Source organism: Lycorma delicatula, chromosome 11, assembly GCF_047948215.1.
Source record: "Lycorma delicatula isolate Av1 chromosome 11, ASM4794821v1, whole genome shotgun sequence".
Taxonomy (NCBI): domain Eukaryota; kingdom Metazoa; phylum Arthropoda; class Insecta; order Hemiptera; family Fulgoridae; genus Lycorma; species Lycorma delicatula.
The window spans coordinates 55,883,510-55,894,297 of NC_134465.1; the positions used below are offsets into that span (position 1 = coordinate 55,883,510).

General features: G+C 27.5%; 1 long non-coding RNA gene across 2 annotated transcripts in view; it reads left to right on the forward strand.

The window, feature by feature from the left end:
- LOC142332619 (uncharacterized) overlaps positions 1–10,788 on the forward strand; it is a 47,564-nt gene that overhangs the window by 13,673 nt on the left and 23,103 nt on the right. The gene's annotated exons all lie outside the window — the stretch shown is intronic.

Consider the following 10,788-nt stretch of genomic DNA (forward strand, 5'->3'; position numbering starts at 1 on the left):
TTGTTAAATGTTTTTGCCAATTGTAACTAAACATTCATAAATTTGTTGTACTAACAACAACAAAAACTTTTACAATGAAACGTTTCAAAATCTTGAACATTTTTAGCTATTTCTTGAGTTGTGGTTTTTTTCACACAGTTCTATTCTCCAATGGTATCCTTCTTTGTCCCCAAAACACAAATATAATTATAGATAAAATGAAGCTTACACCTTAAAAAAAAATTGCAACAGCAATGAAAAAATAATAAAAAGAATTGCAATAAACTTGCTTTTTTTTTTCAACACAAAAAAGGAAATTTAAAAAAAAAAATAAAGGATATTTTTGTAATATTATTAATTCTATTGATTTGAATCATTCAGTCAAACCCAGCTCTTACAGAGGTAGAGATCACAGTTCATTAATTCACTTCACTAAAGTTTATGCTTCACTTCAAAATGAAAATATGAGCACCTACAGCAAACAAACCTACGCACCATGCTTTTTTTTTACAAAGAAATTAAAAAATATGAAGTAGATTAAAAATATATAAACAATACTGACTTTAAAAAACTGCACCAATAATTAATAAATAATGCTTCTTCAGATGTTTTTTAAATGAATACTGTATGATATGATCTCTAATTAAGAGTTAATATATTTGTTGGTTGATATTTTAATTTCTTGTTGACTTATTAAAATAAATTTAACAAAACTTTTATTTTTAGCGTACTAGTCTATTTTCTGACTTTAATTATCTTCATTTAAAAATCTTTAATGTGTGATTCTGGAAGAAACCTAATACTTTCCACCAGAGGAACTGGTGATAATGTGAAATTAGATGTAAATAATGCTATAACCAATAATGTAATGATTCATCAAAACATGTCCATTTGATCTTGAACTTATATAAATAAAACATAGAGATGGAACAGCTTGCTTTTTTTTGAACATCTTAAAAAAAGTGAATACTCAGTTAATATGTCTGTCAGGCCACATATATAATTTCTATAAGGCTTATCTCATTGTCGTGAAATTCCTAATTAGCATTTTCTCTTAAATATCTCAGTTTAATGTAAAATTTATCTATTTATAAAATATTTCTCTACTCCAAGTAGCAGGTATAAAAAGTGTTTGGGTGCTGATAATGACACTTTGTTGTGGGCCGAGAAAAAAAAATGTTTGTTTACTCCACAAGTTAGACTTGAGTAGTAGTATACTCAAGTAAGCAGTCTTTGGCTGTAAACCTACAGTTGATTCTGCCATACATGCATAATTTTCTTACAATGAATATATTATTTAATTTATTTATCTTTAATTAATAACACTGATCAACAATGATTTTGTTAAATGAGAGTGAATAATTGATTCTTATACTATTTTTCATGCTGATTTCAAATATGGAATCAGAATTCTTCTAACATGCTTAGTGTTTTTGTAATTACCATTCTTATTTTCAGGTAATATCATGCATGAACTCTATAAGCACAGCATTTTGTGAATGTATTTTATTATATTATTTATCAAATAAATAGCTTTTATTTATTACAGTTCCTTAATTGTTATCACATTGATTTGTTAGACATTATGTTTATTATTTACACACTAATTAAAATAAACAAGAATGTGACTCATTCTAACTATTTTCATCTTACTACAAACATTTCATCCACTCAGTTATTTCTATTGCGTTATTTATTTATAAACTGTCATGCAGACTAAACAAATGTTTTTAATTCTCATTCAAGTGTGAGTTCTTGTGTGTGTAACATTCAGTTTTGTAGCTGCCTTTTGTATTTGTGGGTATATGTTGTTCAGTAAAGTGAGTGCAATTCCAATTGTTTGGAGAGAACTGAAGGATCACACCACAGACTGTTATTTTTGTGTAATAAAGATGTCTGGGATAACAGCTAAAACTAGACGTACTGTTAAGTATCTTGATATTCACTCTGTCATGTGGCTAGTGCCATATAGCTAAGAGCTTCCAATTCCATTTCCACCAGAAACATGGAACTTAGATGAAAATGGAAATGTCGAATCTTGTGCTGACTGATCAGGCGATGAAGAAAAAGATCCAAACTTTTTAGAAAATAGATAAACTGAACCCCATTTAATTAATCAGTCAGAATTAAATGATCTGATTTGTAATCTAAATTTATCAAAGAATCAAACATAAGTACTGGCATCAAGATTGAAAGGATGGCATCTTTTACAATAAAAAAAACACTAAAATAAGTGCTTTCCATGACAGACAGTCTGAATTTGAACATTTTTTCTCTCAGTATGGAAATTTAGTTTACTGTAATGATGTGGACTCTTTACTGGAAGCTTTGGGACATATGCACCATCCTGACCTTTTATTGATTTGTCAAAGCTTTAAAAGCTGGTTGTACTTCACATTGGAAATTAATAACCATCAACACCATTAGCATATGCTGTTCACATAAAGGAGTCTTAAGAAAATATGAAACTTATATTGAGAAGGCTTCAGTATGAGAAATATTTATGGCATATTTGTGGAGATCTGAAAGTAATAGAACTTTTACTTGGACTGCAACTTCAGTACACTAATTTCTGTTGCTTTTTGTGCGAGAAGGACAACAGGGATAGGAAAAACCATTTCATAGAAGTGATCAAAGAGAGAGGTACTGACTGTAAGAGAGAATAATGTTGTTACTCAGACATTAGCAAAATCAGAAAAATCTGCCACTACACATTAAGCTAGTTTTATTCAAAAATTTTGTTAAACCAATGGATCGTAATGGTGCAGGGTTTCAGTTTCTAAAAAACAAATTCCCTAATATAAGTAATGCTAAAATAAAAGAAGATATATTTGTTGGACCACAAATAAGAAAATGAGTGATCCAACATTTAAAGAATGTTTCAATGAGTTGGAAGTTGCTACGTGGAAATAATTTCAAAATGTGGTAAACAACTTCCTTGGAAACTATAAGGCTAGTAACTACAGAGAACTTCTAAGTGAACTCCTTCAAAACTACAAAGAATTTGGTTGTAACATGTCACTCAAAATCCATTTCTTACATTCACATTAGGTTTTTTTCCCTAACAATCTCGGTGTTATCAGTGATGTGCATGAAGAACACTTTCACCAGCAGATATCTACAAAGGAAACACAATTCCAGGGAAAATTGAACCCAGAAGTGTTAGCTGACTACTATTGGAATCTAAAGAGGGATCTACCTACAGCAGAAAATCCAAAAGAAATAGATTTTAGGTGAGTACAAAATGAATGTAATGTATTGTCATATTACATTCACCATACACTTTTTGTTTCAAAAGAAATTTCAATTACAAAAAAATGAGCCTGATAGAAAAATTTTATTAACATATATGAATTCACCATAAAAAGTACTATAAAAATTAGTCATTCACTCTCATTTAACAAACAAAAAATTTAATTTTGTTGACCAGTGTAATTTTTTTAAACTTTTATCTAAATAATCATTTGGAGTTTATTAAAAGGTTGTATTACATTTTCTATTTATCAAGTTTGTATGAACAGTAAATTAAAAATTTACATTTTAAGTTTCTGGATTCTTTATTTTGACTACGTAAAATCATTGCTGATATTTTAATGCTTGTTTATTTTATATTCTTATTTGTGAAATTGCTTGTGAAATTTTAATTTATTGCTTGTGAAATTGTATGTGTGTGTGTGTGTATATACATACACATATAATTGAAGTTTTTGATGTACTATTATTATTTTTTATATACTTTCACTTACCAGATATCTAATGTCATCAGCCATCAGCTTTGTTGCAAATTTCATTTTACTGTTTTCTATGTGAAAATTTCTCTTATTATTTTTTTCTTTTGTTATGATTTGATACAGTTTTACTGTTAACTTGATACAATTTTTTTTTGTATATCTAATTTATTTATTATTTATTCTTGAAATTTTATACAGTCTCTTTGTACTTATAAAAACTGTACTTAATTTTAATGAACAAATATCAAATTTTTGTTTGTATGTGCACTTATAGATTTTTTAAAAATTTTCTTTGCAAAATTTGGGAATAAAATTTTAGCATCATTTTCCCCCCAATCTCTCTTTGTTAGTTTTACATACTTATAGTTAAACTAGATTACATTTTTAATGGTTTTTAAATAACTCTGCAGTACAGTATTTCATTTCTGATATTTGGATACTGAACTGTTTGGGTGGCAAGAATTTTCAATAGAGAAGTTTGACTCTTTATTTTAGTGATTCTATACTTTATGGTGAATCAACAAATTTTTTACAGCAAGTATTTGAATAGATTGATTTATAGTAGCAGATCAGTAACATGTTGCTTTCATCCTTCTTGATAAAGATACTCTGTACACCTGTGAAATATTAAATGAGATGGACACCTACTACATGGAAGGGACCTTTGTTTTGTTTTGTGGAATCTCTCAAGTAGATTGATCCTTCCTCACTACTCACTTTTCCCTTTAAACTTAATTCCTTCTTCCCATATTATATGTCAGTTTTGGCTAGATGGTCACTAGTTTTGTATTAAGAATTGAAAATATTTAGAATTATTGCATAATTTTAAAGGTCTTCGTGAGGTTTATTTGTGCCTACTTCTGTTTTGTATCTACTACAGGTGTCAAACAAAAAATGTACTTTTGTCTAAAATTGAAAATTAGACAAGTTTTTATTTAGTTTAATAACTTATTGAATGACATCCAAGTTTCTACTATTATCTTTGGGTAAAGCTGAGCTATTTAATCATATATCACATTCAACTTCCCTTTCATGATTTGATTTTAACAACCATCCTGAGTTTTCTTTAATCTTATTTCAGTTTTCCACTTTCATTAAAATTATTATATTTAGACTTTAGTTAATGTATGTTATTATTTATTTTCAATTTATTTTATCTATTTGCTCCATCACCGTGTTTTCTAAAAAAAAAATAATTATTTGTCTTATTTTTCTTTTACCACTTCAATAAAAGGAGGCCTTTCTTATTTAACTTGTTAGATTTTTTGTGTATGTTAAAGCCTAACTCATGATCAAATGTACTGATTTCAGTAATAACTTTTTTTAATTTACAAAAAAAAGCCTCTGGTGGTCCTGTTGTAAGTTGTATTAATGTATCTTAAATGGAAAACATGTTTAATGAAAAAATACATTATCTGTATGTAACAGTTAAAGATATTTATAATTCTTTTTACATCATATTTGCTTAGTATCAGATAACACTGATAAACATAATTTTTTTTCCTAACAGGCGACACATGATTTTAATCTGTTTTTTATGCTGAAAATGAATATAAACTCGGAATCTTTCTATCACCCACCATTTTTGAAAATTTTTATAATTTCAATTAAAATTTTTTTTTCTTTTTTCAATGTATATTTAGCATTTTAAGCTCCTATATTGTATTTTGTTAGCTCATTTTTTATTGTTTAACTTTGTTAACATAATTTGTAAGTTATAAATAAACAATACCAGACAAAGAATTAAATCATATCATATTCAGATATTATGACATTATATCTAATACTAAAGAGTGAGCCTTCATGGACAAGATTAATCATGTCTGTGCAGGTCAAAACATGTAGCTGTGTTGTTTGTATTAAGCACTAGATTTAGGAATGAATTAATTTTGTTCAGTTTTTTTACTGTCTTAAGTTTATTAAAACAGTGCAGTGTCATAATGCCTCAAAATTTTGTAAATGATGTGGATGCCTTTTGTTATGTATGTGGTGAGTTTACCATAAAATCAGATAGAAAAAACATTACACCTTTAATTAATAAAATATATCATTTGAACTTTCAGTTTGGTAATCAGGATAAGATGTGGGCTCCTCATATAGTATTCACTAATTTTTCTGTACATTTAAGAGGATGGCTGAAAGGTACATGGAAGGCTTTGCCATTTGGTGTACCTATGGTTTGGCGTGATTCAAAGGATCATGTAACCGATTGTTACTTTTGTTTAACAAGTGTGTCTGGAATTTCTAAATAATCTAAGCATACTGTAAAATATCCTTCATTGCAATTTGCAATCAGGTCTGTATCTCACAGTGAAATTATTCCAGTTCCTGAAACACTTATTATAATGTATGTTTCGAAAGCAGCGATGAAGAATAGGACAGTACTGAAGAAGACAACAATGATTTTGATTTTGAATTATCTTCCAATAAGTGACATCTTATTTCACAAGGTGAATTAAGTGACTCAGATAGGGATTTAGATTTATCAAAAAATCAAGCTGAACTGTTAGGATCAAGACTGCAAAGTTGGAATTACTTCAAAAAAATAACAAAATTTCGGACTTTTGAAGCTGACAAAAAGAATTTTCTCAGTACTTCAGAACTTTCTCAGAACTTTGGTTTATTGTACAAATATTGATGAATTTATGTTGCACTTAGGATAACTTCATAAACCTGAGGACTGGTGCCTCCTCATAGATTCATCCAAGTATAGTTTAAAAATGGTTCTATTACACAATGGTAACAAATATTTTTCGATACAATTGCTTATAATCTGAAAGAGATATATGATGTGATGAAAGACGTTCTTTAAAAAATAAATTATAAAAAACATAGATGGAACAATGTGGTGATTTTAAAGTTATAGCTATTTTGTTAGGCATGCAGTTAGGCTATACTAAGTACATGTGTTTTCTTTGTGAATGGGACAGCCGAGCTAGGGATAAACATTATGTTAACAAAGAGTGGAAGAAACAAGACAACTTAACTCCAAATGGGAAAAATATTATTCAGGAGCCCTAGTTGAACCCAAAAAAATATTTTTACCCCCTCTCCCAATCAAGCTGGGGCTAATGAAAAATTTTATAAAAGCAATAAAGAAATATAGTCCCGGATTTTTGTACATCAGGCAGAAATTTCCAAATGTAAGTGAAGGGAAAATTAAAGAGGGAATATTTGTTGTCCTCAAATAAGAGAGTTGGTCAAAGAAGATGTATTTAACTCAGTGTTAAATAATGTAGAAAATGTAGCTTGGGCTTCATTTAAAGTCGTTTGGAAAAGTTTTCTTGGCAATCAAAAATCCGACAATTACCACGATATTGTTAATCAACTTTTTACTTCATACAGAGCTATGAGATGTAATATGTCTTTGAAAATACATTTCCTCCACGCTCACATCTGGATTTATTCTCAGACAACCTTGGAGACGTTAAGTGACGAACACGGTGAATGTTTTCACCAAGACATTTCAGTGATGGAAAGCCGCTATAAAGGGAAATGGAATACTAACATGGTAGCTGATTACTGTTAGACATTAATTCAGGATGTGCCTGAAGCTATTTATAAAAGAAATGCATCAGCTAAATCATTCTAACACATGTATGGCCATGCAAAATTATAAATTTTCCAGATTTTAACTACATTTTCCCTTAATTTTTTTTTTTAAGTGATATTTATTTAAAACTAAGGCTGATAGAAAAATTATATTTACAGATCTGTAATGTACACAAAAAAGCAATTCAAGAAATGGTTTCACACATAAAAAAACATTAAAAATATTTTTTTTTGTCTATCAGTGTAATTATACTAAATTTATTTAAATTAAATTGCTTTTCTTAACCCTTCCAGACAAATTCTGGAGCAGTTCCTTTAGTTATCTGTGAAGTAGTAAACCTAGCATTCCTGATGCGATCTATATAATGTGCTATACATTTATTTTATGATCTGAATAAAGTATTTATTTTAGACTGATGTGATTGAGACTAATTTCATGTAAAACTTTTAGAAAATTAGTCAGAAAAATTATGGTATAACAAAATAATGCATATTATATTTCTGCATTTTATAAAGCCTTATTCAAGCTTGTTAGCATTATTTTCATCATTATTTCTCTCCATTTCTTTCCTTTTTATTATCTAGACCCTGGTTTCTTGGCTTTTGCATTTATTGCAAACAGCTTTTTTATGATGTGGGCAGCATTTTTTGGTGTATTAACAAATGTTTTAAATAAAAATAAAATCTAAATATTTTTAATAATATAAAATTAAAAAAAAAAAATCATAAAACTGACTTCAAAATTTAAATCCTTTAAATTAATTTTTTTTTTTTAATTTTGGTACAAATTATGAGTTGGTAAGCTGTTTGTTTTTAATTTAATGCAGACTTCTAACAGTAAAAATTTTAGAAGTAAAAAAACATTAATTTTTAGATTTTAGTGCAGTTTTTGATAATTTAGATTTCTTTAAAAAAAAATTAAATTATAAACATATGTTATATGTTCATTGAGAGGAGTTTATATATATATATATGTATAATATATATATATATATACATTAAAAGAAGCATTTCCAGCTTCATGCATTGTAAAATATATGATTATATATTAATTCAGTAAATTCTTTTGGTATTTTTTTTAATCTACATTGCAGACCGAATTTACAAGTATGTTATAAATAATAAATGTGATTGTATACATTTTGTTAGTTCAGTTGAACTAGTTATTATTCGATCTTAAACTTAATCACCAGTTTAATGTTATAGGAAACTAAAAAAAAAGTAATTACAAAACCTAAATATTAACAGAGTTAGTATTTAACAGATAACTGTTACTTAAAAGCCAATTTATTACTACTATTATAATAAAATGATGTATAAATTTTTCTTTCACGTAATGGAAGCTACTTTTTTATATGATTATACATATATAGATTATTGTCTAGGAAATTAAATATAATAAATCCTCATTAATTTGGACTGATTAGTGTTAGTAGTAATCAAATTATATTTAAAACTGGTAATGTATTAAAGAAACTTTCTTTAACAAAATTTATGTAGTTTCTATTAGCAGAACATATAGAACCTTACGATTCTGTTTGATCTGACGTGAAAACTATAATCAACTCCCAGACGTGGTACTCTCATTAGTAAATCTGATACCAGATTTACTAGATTAAATCCACCAAAATGCAAGTAATTTTCTATGACTTCATCCATTCATCCATTACGTTCATCCTAAGGTATGTGACTGTATACTAAACAACAATACTCTCATTGGAAGTGCAACTATGACTACAGCCTCTTGTACCACATATGTATCACTATTAAGTAAAAGATCTCCTTTCTTATTTGATTTGATCATTTATATATATATATATATATATATATATATATATATCTACACACAGTTGAACCTATACATAACAAACCTCAATTTTACAAATTTTTTACTGCACTGTAACATTTTAATAAAACTACGCACAAATTTACCTCTATCTAACATATTCATACCTCTATATAATGAAATGTGACATACTGCATATTAACATAATACATTTTGTAGTAACATACAATAATTTTTATGTCATATTTTTTTAAAATAATGACATTAAAATTAGTATTTTAGACTAAGGTGTTAAAAAAAAATATCGTGCAAAAATTTGGAATCCCACAAAGTTCAATGTCAACAATTTTTAAAAATCAGGACATGATACTACAAGAACAGTGTAAAGAAAATCTAATGAGAAGAAAGTAAAAAGGAAGGACTATGATGATATCGACGAAACCATTTTAAAATGGATGACAGTGATGTACGAAAAAAGCTTCTCTTACCTGGGATATTAATTAAAGAAAAAACCTTGGAATTTGGAATACCTCTAACTAATTTTCCCCTGAGATTCTCGATTTGTTATATAGAAGTTCAACTGTAAATATATATATTAAATTAATTACGATTGCATTATATATATTGTCTGTACTCGGTAAGAGAAAGATAAAATGATATTATCTACTTATTAGTAAAATTAATCAAAGTATTTACAGTTTGCGTATTTGAAAGATTACAGTCTATTGAAATCATGTCAAACCAATTTAAAATCAGCTTAAAATCAAACCATATATGCGCAGTGCACATGCATTAATGATACAACTAAAGCTAGACAGAAAAAACAGGAATGAAAGGGATTCATTCCTGACAATATTATCTCATTACAGAAAAATAGGACCAGGACATGTAATATCATTAGCACAATTTTGATTAATCATTAAATTATATTTTTTAGATTGATTTTCCATAATGAGTGGACACATGTCTTAGTACATATACTGCTTTCCAGGTTATGTGTTGTTTAATACTATCTATATTTATTTTTTCTATATCTATGGTTTAAATAAAAACATCTTAATACAAGTGATGTCTATTTTAAGTTGCTTTCTTTCAGAGTAAGGATGTTCATTATATACTATATATAAAGTATCTATGATAAACAGAATGAAGAATTTGCTTAAAGGATGAATGATATCTACATTTCACACAGTTTGTGCAAATATTATTAGGTTAATTAAGAAGGCAATGGGAAACTACTTCACTGCTTATTTTCCTTAGTAAGTTTGGCATGTAATGTTTGTTAATCTTAATTAGTAATGGCTGTGTGCTATAATAATGAGTGACTTGTCTTTTGTTAGGTCTCCAACAGCTGCTCTCAACACGCAATATAATAAATCATATTAGCAGGGCCACTAATTAAATCCAAGTGTAATTAATCAGCAATAATTTTTTTCTTTCCTTCTTTTCAGATGGTTCAGATTAATGAGGGTTTACTGTATTTAATTTTTACAAGCAAATTTCTATTTTATTATTAATTTATAATCTATAGTATGTTTTATTCTATAAATATTTTATATATTATAAAAACATGAAGCAGTTGTAAAGATAAAGAATATAATCTTGTTACCGTCATAATAAATTGTAAATGGTATCTCATCTAGAGTTAGTTATATTTTTCTAATGAAAATTTCCTGTAACTGTATTCATTTAACTGTCCACAAAAGCACTATTCTTGTTTGTTACAAATAATGTTTTCTA